Raw genomic sequence first — 16,303 nt, forward strand, 5'->3', positions numbered from 1 at the left:
AGCAAAGGAAGAAATTCCTTCATGACAGTCTGTATTATTTTTGGAGGGATTCGTTTTTGTGTAAATAGTGTGCAGATAATATAGTTCGAAAGTGTGTAGCTGAAAGTGAGATTGCCGAGATCTTATATCATTGCCATTCATCTCCAAGTGAGGGACACTTTGGTGGTTCACATACTGCAGCAAAGATTTTGCAAGCAAGTTTCTTTTGGCCGACACTATTTAAAGATGCTTATGCTTATGTGAAGAACTGTGATAAATGCCAAAGGACTGGAAATATATCAAGCAGGAATAAGAAGCCCTTGACAAACATTTTGGAGATTGAATTGTTCGACGTATATGCCATTGACTTCTTAGGCCCGTTCCTTCTTCATATAGGAACAAATACATCTTAGTTGATATGGACTATGTATCCAAGTGGGTTGAAGCTAAAGCATACCCTACAAATGATGCTAAGGTAGTCATGCGATTCCTTTACAAGTATGTGTTTACATGATTTGGGACACCAAGAGCTATTATTAGTGATGATGGTTCTCACTTTGTAAATAAAGGGCTTAAGTGGTTACTTGAAAAATATGATGTGAAGCACAAGATTGGTACTGCCTATCACCCCTAGTCTAATGGACAAGTTGAAAGAGTGATCCGTGAAATCAAAGGTATCCTTGAAAAGATAGTATACCCTAACAGAAAAGATTGGTCTCGAAGGCTCAATGATGCATTATAGGCCTATCGAACAGCATTTAAGACTCCATTAGGAATTACTCCTTATCGGTTAGTCTTTGGAAAGGCATGCCATTTGCCATTAGAATTGGAGAATAAAGCTCACTGGGCTTTGAAGCAGTTGAAGTTTGATCTTAAACAAGCCGGTGAGAGAAGGATGTTACAACTTGATGAGTTGGAAGAGCTAAGGTTGTTTTCCTATGAGAATTCCAAAATGTGTAAAGAAAGATCAAAGAGATGGCATGATAGTCATATACAACCTCGTGAGTTTAAAGAAGGTTAGAAGGTGTTGTTGTTTAATTCAATGATGACGTTATTTCCTGGGAAGCTGGAATCCCGATGGAAAGGACCTTATACCATTCACCGAGTTTATCCTTATGGAGCTATTGAATTGTACGACAATTACGGAGGTACATTTAAAGTCAAAGGTTGATGTATCAAACACTACTGGGATGGTGAAGTTGAGCGAGTTGAATTCTCGTTCGAATTAATAGACCCTTGATTTTTCATAAACTTGTCTTGAAAATAAATAAATAATTAGAATTTATTTTCTTAATTAAATACATTTAATTAATTCTATCTAAGGAGACTGGAACTTAAGCGGGATCGTTGTGACCCCTCCAGCCTTTCTTGGGAATTAATTTAATGTAATTTGTTAAGAAGAAACTTTCTAATTAAGTTTTAAAATGTTTTTTTCTAATTTAATTTATTTTTTTTAATTTCAAATTTTTATGTTAATAAAGGGGGTCAAGTTTGGCCGAAGTACTAATCAAATTTTCTTTTAAGATACAGTCTGAGTTTGAGGCCCAAGTCAGCAAAAAGGAGGAAGAAATTTTACCCTTACCGTCACACCCATTACTTGTCACCCAAGTAAATTTAATGTAGCTAAATTTTTGCTACATGTTATCGTAATTTTTCCCTATATAAGCGCCTCTTCATTCTACTAATTTTCAAATCCCTCAATGCAATATGCTTACACCCTAAAATTTCTTAAAATCTCTATTTTTGTGCCGCAAGCCTCAAATCCCGAAAGAAATCCCTAGCCTCTTTCTTTTATTTTGTCGAAACTACTTAGTGCTGTCGCAATAGAATCTTCGGAGTATCGATGCCGTTGCTGCACACCACCATTACTATCACACATTGCCGCCACCGCCGCAACTCCTTCGCTGTCGCAAGGTTTGCCGAAGCAAGTTCCACCCTCTCTTGCCAATTTCTCTTCTGCCTCTGCAAGCAAAAACTTTGCCAAATTTTTGGGAAAATACCATGTCTCGCAAGAGAACTAGATCGTCAAAGACTACTCCTGAAAATCTGATTTTAATCAATGAAGAAGTGAAAGAGCGATTTGATTCAATCTTCAAGCATCAACCTATGATGGTGGAAAAAGGTTTTAACCTGAAGAGCAATGATGTGATGGTTGTCCCTGTGCTAATTAGAAAGATAATCAATGCTCTCAAGTGGGAAAGATTCTGTGATGCTCGTTGACTTCCCGATGATGAACTAGTTCCAGAATTCTATGCTAGTTTGACTACACAAGATGCTGCTGAAGTCATCGTTTGAAAGAAAAAGGTACCTCTTACTTCTAAATCCATCAATGATTTGTTTAATTTACCTGATATTGAGGAAGATGAGTACTACCCAATGATGAACAATATCAACTGGGATTTTCTTCAACAAGTGATTAATGTTGTGACTAATCCAGGATCCTAACGGATTATAAGAAAGTATGGAAGCCATTCTTGTCGAAGAGAATACTTAAAACCAGTAGCAAAGGTATAGTTCTATTTTGTTCGCTACAGTTTTATACCTATCTGACATAGTTCCACCATCTCGATGGAACGAATGCTCTTGTTATATGAAATTTTGATAGAAAAGTCCATTATTGTTGGGAAAATTATCCTCAAGGAGATTCATGATTGTGCTAAAAAGAAGACAGGAAGTGCTTATTTCCCATCATTAATTACTTCACTTTGCTTAAGGGCCCATGTTAAAACACAAGCAATTTTGAAGGGGCAGTACGTTCAAGGGTGCATTACAAGTTATGATCTTGAAAGGTTAGTAGAGAAAGTGCATGAGCTGAACCAAGGCGAGCAAGAGGAACCAACAGAGCCAGAAATCGAAGAGCCAAGAAATAAAACTGAAACTGAAGTTGATTCAGTTACAGACACTGAAGAAGGAGAATCTGATAAGGAACCAACGAGTCCTCAACCAGCTGAAGGAGTTGAAAACTCTGAACCAAGGGTTGAGCTAGAAGAAGAACCAGTCAAGCTAAGTGTTGAACCAAAATTTACGACTCCAATACAGACTCCTGCAAGTACGTCAACGAAATCGGAGCTGTCAATTTTGATGGATATGTGCAAGTTTATGCACAATCAACAACAAACTTACTAGAAATATGCAAAAATTAGGGATGATTCAATTCGAAATACTTTTAAAAATATCTCTAACACTTTTGTTCCTAAGTTCCAAGATGCTATCTTTGAGACATGGATGGAAGATAATGACGATGCAAGCAGAGATGGAACTAAAGAAGACAAGGAGAATGAGTCAAAAAAATAAAATGAGGGATTCTTGTCTTGCTATTTATTTAATTGTTTTTTTCGGTCTTTAGGAATTTATTTCTTTAGTAATTAGGATTTAATCTTTGCAAAATAAAACATAGCAAGCAAGAATAAATACTTCTTTAGAAAGAATAAGACTAAGTGATACGGTAATGGGATGAACATGTCTAGGATTGGGTTATTAGGAAAGACTTGGTAACTCACCTCTCTTTCTTTACAACGCTACCTGGTGTTCAGTTTTCATTCATTACTTTGTTCTTGCAATGAGGACATTGCTTCTTTTCAAGGGGGGTAAGGCAAATAAATTGCTCAAATTTTAAAATTTTCAAGTATGTTTCAATCGTTTCTTTCATAAGAATGTTTTAATAAATGAATGATTAGAGAAATTACTTTTAATAAGATAGCTTGTATGCAAGTATGATGACGAATTTATCTGAGTGATTGTATGTTGTCGTGAAGAATGAAATGTTTTTATGATTTTAGTCTTAGGTAATGTTTGCCATGAAAACGCAAGCATGCAGGAAGGTCTATATTTTTAGAATTGACTTAGTAACTTTCTTGAGGCAAAATCCTAGGGGACATAAAAATATGAATTGATATAGACACCTTTTTTCTTTGGATTGTTTGAGCCTTTTCAAGCCCACCTTACTATATTAGACCCTTGAAACCATAATTTTGAGCTTTAAGGCCTGTGTTTGCAATGAACCTACATTATAAGCCAATTAATTTTTTTTAAATTATCCTAATTTTGTGCACCTATCTTAACTTAAGTGTCTTGGGAATCAACATTTGAGGAAATTTTTCATAAAGAAGTATGTGCTCATGCTTATAAAGAAACGAAGAAAAGTTCGCTTTGTCTTCAAAAAAGGAAAAATGTATGAGCTTGAGTTCAAAATAAGTTTGGGAGTGTTCCAAAGGTTCACTTGAAGAAAAAGGTTGAAATTTGAGAAATCCAAGACAAAGTTAAAAGTTAAGATTTTTGAAACCATAATGTCTCATCTCTTAAAATCCCTACCTTTAACCTATCCTCATTACAACCTTATAAAAGACCTATTGATTTGATGATTATGTCACCTACATTAGTGGCGAGGAAGTACTAAGTTCAACATATGAAGTTCATAAATATGATTGTTTTGCTTGATTGATGAGAAATTGTGTTGAATGAAGAATATTATCTATGGCTATGACATACATGTAAACTATGATTCATGTTGGCATATCTTGAAACTTAGAATAAAAATTTTAAAATGTTTGTATACGAGTTACTTGTTAATAAAGAAGATCTATGAGCATGAATTTATTGATGCATGATTATGAGACGAAGATTGATGCTATTTACACTCTTAGCAAAATTTGCCTTAGCAAGACCTTGTGTTGTGTATGAACATTACTCGAAACAAGAAATGATTTAAGTTTGGGGGTGTGTCAACGGAAAAATATATAGGATTTTTCCTATATAATTCATCGCCTTGTTACTTAAAATTATTGTTAAAACCAAGTAATTATTTAATAAATTAATGAAATATGTGAAAATATGAAATTAGGACATAAAAATTATTAAAATATGATTTTATGTTTTATTATATAGTTTTCATGCATAAAATGGCTTATTTTATATTAATTTAAACATATTATATTTTTTAAGCTATGAAGTGGGCCATGCATGATTAAATTAAATAATAAAATATAATGTTATATTTTAATAATTCATTTTAAATATTTCATTAATTAAATTGGGTATAATTAAGTAAATTGATTAATTAAAGTTGTTAAATTAATTTATTGGTCTTCTAAACTACTTGCTATCTTTGAAAGGTCTAACGATTTTCTTCTAATTGCAAAACCGTCCAAGTGGGGACCAAGTCAACCCAATTTATGGCTGCACATGGCTGATTATAAACCAACTTTTGGTTTAATTATACAAGGTCCTCGAACAATTGAAGCAATTAGAGATTTACCTGAAGATTTGCACTTGATCGAGTCTCAGTCCTGAATTGTTGTGACATCCAAATTGACCAAAAATCAAGGAAAAATTAGCTTGAATTGCTTGATGTATGGCTGACCAACCATGGGAGATTTTTCAAAGGATTAACACCTCTATTTTTAGTAAACAATCCCCATCTCCTGACCTATAAATAAGACCCTCTCCTTCATTCATCCATCATCCCTCACTTCTCATCATTCTCTCCTCTCTCAATTCTCTCAACTCTCTTAGCTCTCACGCCTATCACCATCCTTACCTAAGGGATTTCAACAAGTTAGCCTCTTAAAGAGCCCTTGGTCGGCCATATTGGAGAGTCATCAGTGAAGGAGCAAAGTAAAAGAGCGAATGAGCCTCGTCAGTCAGATTCTTGGGTGACAGCCAGTCTGAATTGGGTTTAATCTTTCTCTTCTTTAATTTAATTTAAATATGTTTGCTATGAGCTCTTTGTTCTTGTTTACAACAATGATAGCTTAATTTTATTTAAGCTAGGATGATTATTTTAATTAAATAATATTTATTTCATTCATGCTTATATTGTTTGTGCCTCAATCGATCATGTTTTCAATTAAAATCAAGTCTATTTTTCGTTCATACGTGATTGAGATACACCTGAATTAGATGAGCGATCCTAACCACACGACGGCTAATGGAGACATAATTGAAATGTGTATGCTCAATTTAGATCCTAACCCGAGTAAATTGCAGGTTGCATAACAACCCTAACCAGGCTCTTTTATCTGCATAGTTTTTAAATTTATGTGATTAAATTGTTTAAAACCTAACACGTCCCTGTTACCTCACACGAATGCAAAGAAACCCTTAGTAAATAAGGATCAATAAAATGTGTATTTAATAAGTAAAGGATTCCGAAAGGACCTAATTTGGTTTCCAAACTCATGAAAGATTGAGTTGCCATGAAATATTTTTCCAAATATTATTCAGCATGATGATAATAAATTGAGTTTAATTAAAGTAATTGTCGTAGTTTATTTATGTTATAATTGTTGCAAATTGTGTTTAATTTTACTAAAATCTACTTCATTCATATAGTCTGCATACTTTGGAAAACTTGCATTAGGGATCATTGCATTTAATTTAATTTAGACACCACTTCTCAACTATATTGTGTTTTTATTTTTTTCAAACTGTTAATATAATTTTACAAGTTAAGTGACTTAGCACAAACACAATCCCTGTGGAGACAATAAATCGATACGTACTTATTACTTGATAACCACTGTGTACACTTGCACTAACCTGAGCATTACAGTAAGTCATTTCAGTCGACATTAAAGAAGTTTCGAGATGATTTTAGTCGTTCAAAGGCTACTGTGGGTTATTCTAGACGAGATCGAGACAAATCACCTGTGAGTTCGAAAGTGACCTCAATAGCTAGTGTTAGTAACATCAGACTTAATCGATCCGAGTGTAGACATTATGGTAAATGTCACCCCGATGTTTGTAGATTAAATGATTGGACTTGTTTTAAATGTGGATTGTTAGATCATTTCATTCATGATTGTCCCGAGTTGGTTGAAAAAGATACTATGCAGAATACAAGACTGAGTAACATGGTAGCTAGAGGTAGACCACCCAAAAACATAGGTAATGTGAGTAGTAGCCAGAAGGGAACTAAAAACACTACTGTTAATCTGAAGCTCGGGCACCTGCCAGAGCTTATGCTATTTGCGCTAGTGAAGAAGTTTCGTCTCTAGATGTTATTACCGGTACTTTCACTCACTATGACACTACTTTAATTACATTGATAGATCCAGGATCAACTCATTCTTATATATGTATGAATTTAGAATCTAGTAAGACTTTGCCTTTAGAGTCTACTGAATTTGTGATTAGAGTATCGAACCTTTTAAGCAAGTGTGTATTGGTAGATAAAGTGTGTAAGAACTATCCGTTGATAATATGATATTCTTGTTTTCTGATCGATCTAATGTTGTTACCATTTAATGAATTTGATATAATTCTAGGTATGGATTGGCTAACGTTGCATGATGCGATTGTGAATTGCAAACGAAAGATGATCGATTTGAGATGTTAGAATAATGAGATTATCTGGATTGAGTCAGATGATCTGAATGGGTTGCCAGCTGTGATTTTGTCGATGAAAGCTTAGATTTATGTGAGAAAAGGGTATGAAACTTACTTTACTTATTTTCTTGATACAAAAGTGACTAAAAAGAAGATTAAATCTGTGCCAGTTGTGTGTGAATATCTAGATGTATTTCCCAAATAGCTACTGAGATTACCACCGATTCGAGAAGTTGAATTTGGTATTGAACTAGTGCCGGGACTACTCCGATATCAATAACTCCTTATAGAATGGCTCCGAACGAGTTAAAAAAATTGAAACCTCAGTTACAAGAATTAATCGATAGAGGATTTGCATGACCGAGTTTCTCTCCCTACGGTGCTCCGGTATTCTTTGTGAAAAAGAAAGACAGAACTATGAGAATGTGCATTGATTATAGACAGCTTAATAAAGTGACAATCAAGAACAAGTATCCTCTGCCCAGGATAGATGATTTGTTTGATCAGTTGAAAGGGGCTACTGTGTTCTCAAAAATAGATCTAAGATCTGGTTACTATCAGTTGCGAGTAAAAGAATCCGATGTGCCAAAAACCGCTTTCTGAAGTACGTGTGGACACTATGAATTTTTAGTTATGGCTTTTGGATTAACGAATGCTCCTGCAGTCTTTATGGACTTGATGAACCAAATTTTCAAACCGTACTTAGACCAATTTGTTATCGTATTTAATGGTGATATATTGATTTACTCACAAGATGAAACTGATCATGCCGAGCATTTGAGAATCGTGTTGCAGACTCTACGAGATAAACAACTATTTGCAAAGTTCAGTAAATGTGAATTCTGATTACGAGAAGTTGTTTTTCTGGGACATATAGTGTCAGCATCAGGTATAAGAGTTGATCTGAGAAAAATTTCTGCAATAATAGATTGAAAACCTTCGAGAAATGTATCCAAAGTTCGTAGCTTTCTGGGACTTGCAGGCTATTATAGACGATTTGTGAAAGGCTTTTCAATGATTGCGACTCCATTGAGGAGATTGCTTAAGAAAGATGTATAATTTGAATGGTCCAAGAAGTGCCACAAAAGTTTCGATCAATTGAAAGCCTTATTAACTGAAGCTCCAATGTTAGTACAGTCAGAATCGAGTAAAGAATTTGTGATCTATACTGATGCATCGTTAAATGGAATCAGTTGCGTTTTGATGCAGGAAGGCAAAGTCATAGCTTATGCCTATAGACAGTTGAAGCCGCATGAAAAGAATTATCTGACACATGATTTAGAGTCAGCAGTCATTGTGTTTGCATTGAAAATTTGGCGCCATTATTTGTTTGGTGAGAAATGTTATGTGTATTCTGATCACAAGAGTTTGAAATATCTAATGACTCAGAGAGATTTGAATTTGCAACAACGAAGCTAGTTAGAGTTGCTAAAAGATTATGAGTTAGTAATTGACTATAATCCGGGAAAAGAAAATGTTGTTGTTGATGCATTAAGCCAAAAATCTTTGTTTTCTCTACTTGCAATGAATACTCAGTTGACTCTATTTGACGACGGCTCGGTTGTAGCTGAGTTGAAAGCGAGACTGTTGTTTTTGTAGTAGATTTGTGAAGCTCAGAAAGTTTACAATGAAATATTAGCAAAATGAACTCAATGTGATTCAAATCCTGATTCAGAGTTTCGAGTTTATTCCGATGACTGTTTAAGATTTAAAGGTCGATTATCTGTTCCGAGAAATTTAGAGTTGATTCAGATGATTTTGAATGAAGCACATAGTAGTCGTTTATATATTCATCTGGGAAGCACGAAAATGTATAATGATTTGAAATAGCTCTATTGGTGGTATGGCATGAAACGTGATATTTCAGAATTTGTTTCGAAAAGTGTAATTTGTCAGCAAGTCAAAGCTGAGCATCAGGTACCGTCTGGGTTACTACAGTTGATTATGATTCCCGACTGGAAATGGGATAGAATCACGATGGATTTTGTATCGGGTTTGCCTCTGTCATCGAGTAAGAAAGATACGATTTGGGTAATTGTCAATACACTGACTAAGTCGACTCATTTCATTATGGTACACACGGATTAGTCACTTGATAAGTTAGCTGAGCTATGTCTCTTAGGTTGTGAGGTTGCACGGAGTACCCATGTCCGTTGTTTCAGATAGAGTTCCGAGATTCACATCGTGTTTTTGGAAGATATTGCAAGATGCATTGGGTACAAAGCTGCACTTTAGTACTGTTTTTCATCCGCAGACAGATGGTCAATCTGAGTGAATTATATAGATACTCGAGGATATGTTGAGATGTTGCATTCTTGATTTTGAAAGTACGTGGGAAAAATATTTTTCGTTGATTGAATTTGCGTATAACAATAGTTTCCAAACGAGTATAAAGATGACACCATACGAAGCTCTATACGGTTGTAAGTGTCGAACACCATTGTACTGGACAGAGTTAAGCAATAATAAGACTCACGGGGTTGATCTAATAAGAAAGAGAAAGGAAAAAGTGAAATTAATTCATGATAGTTTGAAAGCGGCGTCAGATCGACAGAAATTTTACGCAGATTTGAAATGGAAAGATATTGAATTTTAGATCAGGGATAAAGTGTTTTTAAATGTGTCACCGTGGAAGAAAATAATTCGATTCAGTCGTAAGGGAAAATTAAGTCTGAGATTTATCGGACTGTATGAAATTATCAAACGGGTTGGACCAGTGGCTTATCGGTTAGCATTACCATCTGAATTAGAAAAGATACATAATGTATTTCATGTATCAATGCTTCGACGATATTGTAACACCCCTTACCCAAGACCGTTGCCGGAGTCAAGCATGAGGCGTTACTTGACTTAACTTAAAAGTTTGGGGCATAAAATTTTACTTTTGAAATTAATTTCACTATTTACAACAAAACTGTCCACCTGCGCAGCAGTTACTAAATTAATAATAACTCGAGTTAAAAAACTCAAAATTTTGATCTATAAATTTTCCCTAAAACTAGACTCATATATATTTTTACCATAAAATTTTCAGAATTTTTGGTTCATCCAATTAGTACATTTTATTAGTTAAATTCTCCCCTGTTTCACTAACTAACTGTCCCTGACCTCTCGTCACTAAAATTTAATCATCTCATTGTACAGACTTCATATGGTGTTCTAACTTGTTTCTACAGAAAATAGACTCAATAAGGAATCTATACATATAAATTAAAACTCATAAATATTTTTTTAACATTTTTAATGATTTTCCAAAGTCAGAATAGGGGATTTCGAAAACCACTTTGACCTTGTCTAACTAAAATTCAAATATCTCAGAATACATAATTCCTTTTCTAAACTGTTATTTTTATGAAAATAGACTCAATAAGCTTTAATTATGTGTCTCATCCACCCTTTAATTCATTTTCTACTATTCTTGGTGATTTTTCAAAATCACGTCACTACTGTTGTCTCAAAACTGATTCACTACAAATTTTTACTTTTTCATGATTTCTATGCATAATTTATCACCTAGACTTTTATAACAATAAACACCTTCATACTTAGCCATTTTAATAACTATTCATCATCAAATATTTACATATCATCTTTTGGTCATAATTTACATATAAAATCATGTCACTACTGTTGTCTCAAAACATTTATCGTCTTAAAATACCAAGTTGTGGTGGTTGATAGTGTGAACGCTCTTCGACGTCTTCAAGATCCCGACTATGCTGGATAATAGTATATGAAAGAAAAAGAAATAAAAGAAGTAAGCATAAAGCTTATTAAGTTTACAAGAAAATAAATAACAACATTTAACACAAATAAATATACTCAAGTGTCATGATCTCTAATTTCCTCTTTATTTAATCTATTACCCGTTCACTTACTTATTTACTTGGATAACTCATGATTATAACTTACTCTTCTCTTGCTAAAATATTGGTTCTCAATTGATAACATAATATGTTCTTAACTCTTATGACTCACCTGAATTTGCTATTTATGCTTTTACCTGAACTTTCATGGAACATAATTTGTTTACTAGCCCGTTGAGCCACATTGGAATAAAAAGGATACCTGGGTCTCTTTTCTGATAATAACATGCCAAAGTCATGTCCCAGACATGGTCTTACATGGGATGTTTCTTGTACTGCCAATGTCATATCCCAGATATGGTCTTACATGGGTGTTCTCATATTGGTGCCCATGCCATGTCCCAGACATGATCTTATGGGGGACCTCTCATCTCGGTTCCAACGCCATGTCCCAGACATGGTCTTACAGGGGACCTCTTATAACTTCAATGATGCCAATGCCATGTCCCAGACATGGTCTTACATGGGATCTCTTTACCCAAATGTCATGACATTTGTATCCAATACACTCCTAATGTTTCAACATGGCTTTTATCACTGATTCTCTGTCATCTCATACTTAAGTCCACATGAAATAATTTCATGAAATAAATACATAATTTCTGGAAAATAGCATCATTAAAAATAATTATTGAAATATTACATTTATTTACCGTAAACTTACCTCGATACAAAAATGTGATCAAATCTAACACTTTAGTCCTCAATCTTTTTCTTTCCTCGGTCTAGCTTCGAATTTCGTTCTTCTTGATCTATAATAGCAAATTTAGCTTATTTAATACTCACATTCATCAAAACAGTCCTTGACTCAGTTTTGGCAAAATTATAGTTTTGCCCCTAAACTTTTGCATCTTTACACTTTTACCCCAAAGCTCGAAAATTAAACTTCATCTCTTACTCTTATGTTTTATAAAATGCTGAACATATTTCCCTTCTATGAAAACATCAAATTCTTACTCTAACACTTATGAGCATTAGGTATTTTTGCCGATTATGTCGTTTTACTCATTTTCACTTAAAATCGCTTAGCAAAAGTTGTTTAACATAATTCCAAGCTTCTTATTCTAGCATAAAACATCAAAATAAACACATTTAACCTATGGGTATTTTTCCAAATATGCACCCTCGGTTAAATTATTGCTAGAATAAGCTAAATCAAGTTACCGAGGTTTCAAAAACGTAAAGAACATAAAAATGGGGCTTGGAATCACTTACTATGAGCTTGAGAAAGTAAAGAAACCCTAGCTATGGCTTCCTTCAAGTTTTGGCAGCAAGCAAGGATGATGAACACAATTTGTACACCTTTTTCCCTTTTAATTCTATTTATTTACTAAATGACTAAAATGCCCTTACTTAAAAAAATCCTATTTCACTTATCTCATGTCCATTTCTGTCCATCACTAACTAATGGTCTAATTACCATATAAAGACCCCTAATTTATAGTTCCATAACAATTAAATACCTTTAACATAAAAAACTCAACTTTTGCACTTTTTACAATTTAGTCCTTTGGCTAAATTGAGTGCCCAAACGCCAAAATTTTTTAACGAAATTTTCATGAAATCTTTCCGTGAAATTGTAAGCCATAAAAATATAGTAAAAAAATTTTCCTCGGATTTGTGGCCCGAAAACCACTGTTCTGACTAAGCCCTAAATTGGGATGTTACAGATATCGATCCGCCCATCACATGTTATTTTCCCGACCGAAGTTGAGATTCAGTCTGATTTATCATATAGTGAAGAATCGATCTGAATTCTAACTCGTGAGATCAAAGAGCTAAGAAATAAGAAATAAGAAAATTACATTAGTGAAAGTATTATGGAACTAACATGGGGTAGAAGAAGCTACGTGGGAACCCGAGGATGCTACGAGAAAGCAATATCCAAACCTATTCACTGGTATAATTTTCAGGGACGAAAATCCCTAAGGGGGGAGAGTTGTAACAGCCCAGTTTTAGTTAAATCGGAACAGTGGTTTTGGAACCACAAATCCAAGGTCAAAAAATTATTTTAATATTATTTTTGGTATTTACAGCATGTGATTATATGTGTGTAAAAGTTTCGTACAAAACTTTTACTGTTTGAATGGTTAATTCGGTAAAAGGAGTAAATCGCGTAAAGCGTAAAAGTTGTGTTCTATAAGCTAAATGTGTCTAATAGCTATAGAACATTAAAGTAAAGGTCCTTAAGTGGTAAATAGGCCATTTTTGAGTTAGTGGATGATAATGGAGTGCATTTGGTGTAATTACTAACGTTTTTAATGGTAAAATAGTAAATAAGTAAATTAATGATAAAATAAACAAAACCAAAGCTAAAATTTTGTCCATCTTTTCTTCCTTGGCAAAATATTGAAGAAGAAAGACACCATTGATGAGCACTTAGGGTTTGGCACACACATAGCTTGATTAAGGTACAGTTTGAGCTCGGTTTTTGATAATTTTTACGTTTTTGAGATCGTTGCTTCATGTTCTAGCTAGCCCATGCCCTAATTTTTAAATTGGTTGATGAATTTGTGAGTTGCTATTAATGATAGCTTGATTTTTTTGAATATTGATGATGGAAAATGAATAATTGTTGATAGATTAATATGTTTTGTAAAGTGATTTTTGACAAAAATGTCAAAGAAGGATTAAATTGTGAAATATGCAAATTGAGTAGTTAAAATGTGAAATAAATGAAAGTTTTGGGCTACTAGGGGCACTATAGTAATTTGGCTAAGCTTGGGTTATATTGAATTGTGTGAATTTTGTGTATTTGTGAAATAGGGACTAAATTGAATAAATGTGAAACTTTAGGGGCTAAAATGATAAAATGTCCAAATAGGTATTTTTGGATGAAATTGAATGAATAGGTGATTAAATGAATTAAATTTGAATTCATATAGATCAAGAAAGAAAGAAATCAGATGTAGATCGGGGGAAATCGAAAGTTGACAACTAGTTGATCCGATCTGTTTGTTTCCGTACGAGGTAAGTTCATAATCAAATAAATGTTTTTGAATTCAAATGTATATGTTTTATATATTTCTGAATTGATTTAAAAAAAGATATATATATATTGCCGAATTGAGTTGAGCATTAGATGACTGGTTCCGTGCATGAATTGATTTAATTATGAAGTCAAAAGCTTCAAATGAATCTTAGGAAATGTATAGGATACTGATGTCATGATATTAGGACTTTCGAGGTGTGATTTCGTGTAAGACCATGTCTGGGACATTGGCATCGAAGTGAGAAAATGTGTAAGACCATGTCTAGGACATTGGCATCATATATGATTCATATAAGACCCTGTCTAGGACAATGGCATCGATATGCGTTAACATGTAAGACCATATCCGAGATACGGCATTGTACGAGCTTTATATGATTTCCGTGTGTTCTTAATAATTCCGAATGTGAATTTGAGCTAAATGGTTCAGGTATGTGTGAAGTTTATATTTTCATGAAATAATAAGGTAAGTTTAGTACTTAATGGGATAATATGAATTTATATGGGATAGTTAAATGTATATGTGTTTGAGATTTATTTAAATTCGACCTAGTTGAATTGAATTATAAATATCATTGAGATGATTTATTTGCTTATGGCTTACTAAGCTTCCAAATCTTACTTTGTGCATCCTTTCATTGTATTTTAGATATATAAAGCTAGCTCAAGTTCGGGGATCGTCAAGGATTATCGTCACACTATCAATCGCCATTTTGGTATTTTGAAAGCTTAATATTATGACATATGGCCTGTATAGACCATGGCAAATTTTGAATTGTATATAAGTTGCCATGTGAAATGGCTTGTTAGAGATACTAATATTTATGTATATTTGTTCATGTTATAAGCTCTTTTGGGAAGTATGTTCCGAAGTATATATGTATGATAATGTTTGGTTATAAGATTCGGCTTGAGTAATGTTTTAGTTGGTGGATGTGTTTTGTTCTAATATAATATGATTCGATGTATGTTAGTTGGTTCGAAATTTGAATAGTAGAATGGTTATAACTTGGTTAAATTTCAGTGTATGAATTGTATTGTGAAATTGGTTTGCACGGAAAAGAAGTATGGTTTGTATATGAGATATGATTAGTAGACATGAATTGTACTAAATGATTGTGTTAGACTGTGTTGTGTTAGGTAATGCCTCGTAACCCTTATCCAGTGACAAATACGGGTTAGGGGTGTTACAGGGAATATGTTAACAAATATTGTGGCAAAAAGAAAAAAAAAAGAAAGATATGGTAAAACTAGGTGTAGGCGATGACAACAATGGAGGAAAGGAAAAAAGCTAAAATCAAAGGGAAGGAGAGGAGGAGAGAAGCGGCTAGGGCACTGAGGAGGATGATTAAAGGTTGATTATTAGTGAAAATTTAATATTTATACCTAGGTTAACTAGGCTTAGATGGCCCACACATTAAAATAAGGGGTTTTTGTCAAAAAATTAAATTATTTGCATGGGAATGGAATTGAAGTTAGGACCTTAAGGATGAATTCACTAATGTTTAACCATCAAACCAATAACTCATTCTTGATATAAATTTGAAATATTTATTTTAAAAATAAGGCATGTCACAAGCTAGGGTTTAAGGAAAAATTTGCAAAATAATAAAAATGGTGAGAGAGAAGGGATTTGAACTTGGGTTTCAAGGAACATTTCACTAACACTAAACCAATAAACCAATACCTTATTTATTTCCTAAAACTGTATAGATAACCTAAAAAATTAAGGCATCACCAGTCTCTTTTGATTCACAAACCCAATTCTACTAAACCTCAATTTTTGGGATGTTATAGCTAAGTTGAGGATCGAGATTACTGCTTTCCAACAAATGGATGATGAGTCCCTGTATGAGGCATGGGAAAGGTACAAAGAATTATTACAGAAGTGCCCTCATCACGAAATCCCTCATTGCATCCAACTTGAGATCATTTATAACGGTTTTAATGCTCACACGAGGAAGGTAGTGGATAATTCTGCTAATGGTGCTATCCTTTCTAAGTCATATAACGAGACTGATGAAATCATTGAGAGGGTTTCCAGAAAAAATTATCAATGGCCAAGCAATCATGCAACTTCGGCAAGATGAGTCGATGGAATACATGAATTGGATCCACTCACTTCACTCGCATTTAAGCT

General features: G+C 33.8%; 1 non-coding gene across 1 annotated transcript; it reads right to left on the bottom strand.

Annotated features, from left to right (window-relative positions):
* Positions 1 to 15,962: 15,962 nt before the first annotated feature.
* Positions 15,963 to 16,069, bottom strand: LOC121226065 (small nucleolar RNA R71). The gene has a single exon (XR_005923962.1). It is a non-coding gene; the product is annotated as a small nucleolar RNA R71 (small nucleolar RNA).
* Positions 16,070 to 16,303: the final 234 nt, after the last annotated feature.

This window comes from Gossypium hirsutum, chromosome D13 (assembly GCF_007990345.1).
Source record: "Gossypium hirsutum isolate 1008001.06 chromosome D13, Gossypium_hirsutum_v2.1, whole genome shotgun sequence".
Lineage (NCBI taxonomy): Eukaryota > Viridiplantae > Streptophyta > Magnoliopsida > Malvales > Malvaceae > Gossypium > Gossypium hirsutum.